Source organism: Chrysochloris asiatica, unplaced genomic scaffold (assembly GCF_000296735.1).
Source record: "Chrysochloris asiatica unplaced genomic scaffold, ChrAsi1.0 scaffold00197, whole genome shotgun sequence".
Lineage (NCBI taxonomy): Eukaryota > Metazoa > Chordata > Mammalia > Afrosoricida > Chrysochloridae > Chrysochloris > Chrysochloris asiatica.
Genome location: NW_006408715.1, coordinates 68493 through 70588, shown reverse-complemented (window position 1 = coordinate 70588; position 2096 = coordinate 68493). Strand labels below are relative to the sequence as shown.

General features: G+C 43.2%; 1 pseudogene; it reads right to left on the bottom strand.

Annotated features, from left to right (window-relative positions):
* LOC102832310 overlaps positions 1-2096 on the bottom strand; it is an 8202-nt pseudogene that overhangs the window by 1095 nt on the left and 5011 nt on the right.

Below are 2096 nucleotides of genomic sequence, written 5' to 3'. Positions count from 1 at the left end.
TTTGCTGGTCTTGCTGGATGCTACTCTCTGGGGTTTGTTGTTAGAATGCTTGTCAGTATTCAGAGGAGCACAGTCACTGGCTTCTACACTGCAAACAGCCACTTCTCCCTGTTGGCTCATTGCCTGGATTTTGGCTTTGGGAGCTCCTGTGATAGGCTCAGAGGCTTTGTGTTTGTTCTTCCTGACTTGATCAGAAGAACCTTTGATCACACTTGACTTTTCCTGCACCTCATTCATCTTGATGGCTTTGGTATCTTTGGATTTGATTGTCTTCAGATCTTTGGAGTGATCAGGGTCTTTCAAAGAAATCAGGAGCTGTGGTAGCTGAGTATCCTCCACCAGTGTAGTGACAGCTGAAAAACCACTGCTTTGCTCAATGACATTTTCAAATACGCCTTGGTCTTCCAGACTCAGGCTGTTTTTCACCTGATCAACATTTTCAGAACCAGATTGCCCCTCTTGGCTGAGGGGATCGATGCAGGCCAGAAGCTGGTGAATATCAGGGATTGCTAAAGGGAGTAGTGGAGGGTCTTGGTTTTCTATTGGAATCTGGTAGGCATCCAGAGGTTTTGGAAACTTGCTTTTAATGTCATCCAAATTCTCATTCTCTGTGCCTGGTTTGCAGCTAGAAGCAGTGCAAGGCCATTGCTAGAACTCTCAGTTGGAGCTATCACTGGAGTATGCCCAAGCGCAGATGCTGGGTTATTCTCAAGTATCTGGATATTTCTGCTACTACTGCAGGACTTAGGAAATTCTGGAATCTGTGGCAGATAAAATGTCTGGCTTGGAGGCTGCAATTTCAGGGAAGTCTCCATCCCTAAGGTTAAAGAAATCAAGGCAGAATTCACTGAGTCACTTATCATTGAGACGCTCTGTAGACACCAGCAGAGCACCAGATACCTTCCCTAACAACCCCATTTCCCACTGCCATTGAGTTAATTCTTGATTCAAACTCATAGTGACACTGTATAGGATTTGGAGACTACTAATCTTAAAGGGAAGGAGCTCTGGTAGCGTGGTGGTTACGAATCGGGCTGCGAACCTTAAGGTCAGTGGTTTGAAACTACCAGCCGCTCCGCGGTAGAAATATGAGGCTTTCTACTCCCGTAAGGATTTACACCCTCGGAAACTCTGTACAGGGTCGCTATGGGTCGGAACCGACTCAAAGGCACTTAACAACAACAGCAACAATCTTAAAGGGAGCAGAAAGACATCTTTCTCCCACTGAGTGACTGATGGGTTTGAACTGCCAACCTTTTGGTTAGCAGTCCAGTGCAATCCTGTTAAACTACACTAATACACAGGGAAATCTTTCTAAAAACTCTTCTTAAAGACCGTGGACAGGGCTGTATTTATGAAATAGAAGGATGGTGTTATAGTTCTGATGGTAACCATTGATGTTATTGTCTTATTATAGTCTTCTTTGTATTTCTTAGCATTGTTATAAGTCATATAAATAGTGTGACGGTAACTTAAAAGTATCACATATTTTATAAAACTTAACATTCTTAAATAGGAACCTTTCACTTCTCTCCATTTGCTTAAGAGGGTAAAAACACATCATGCCAGGGACTAAGTAGAACTCTGTTTGTAAGCCATATAAGCAAAGATAGAATCTCTGCCTGTTGGCTATGAGCCGAGTATTTGAACACATGGTTTTAAATCCTGGTAGAAATTAATGAAGTGAGGGAAAGTTAATGTGGATTATTGCAATAAGAGTTAAGAGGTACCTTCAAAAGAAACCAAAGATCAGGAAAAGAAGTTACAGTGTGGTAGTGCAGGGGAACTACCTGATCAGGAAGGGTACTGGAATGACTGGTATCATTTGGTATGCTCTTAGGATTCTCTGACATGTAGCATAATTGACCAGTGCATTGTCCCACCCCTTCCATGGAGTCTGGAAATACTGGAGAGCACCAAATATGGCTTAAAGGCTCAGGAGTAAATTCTCTCTATCTGTGGACTCACCACTTCTGAATGGCCCTTTTCTTCTCCCTTCTTGCTCTTTCTACTCACCTTGAAAACTTGCTTCTGTGATGGGTTGTGCAGACAGGGAGTAGTAAATTCCAGAGGTGGAGGCTGCTGGTTGAGCATTC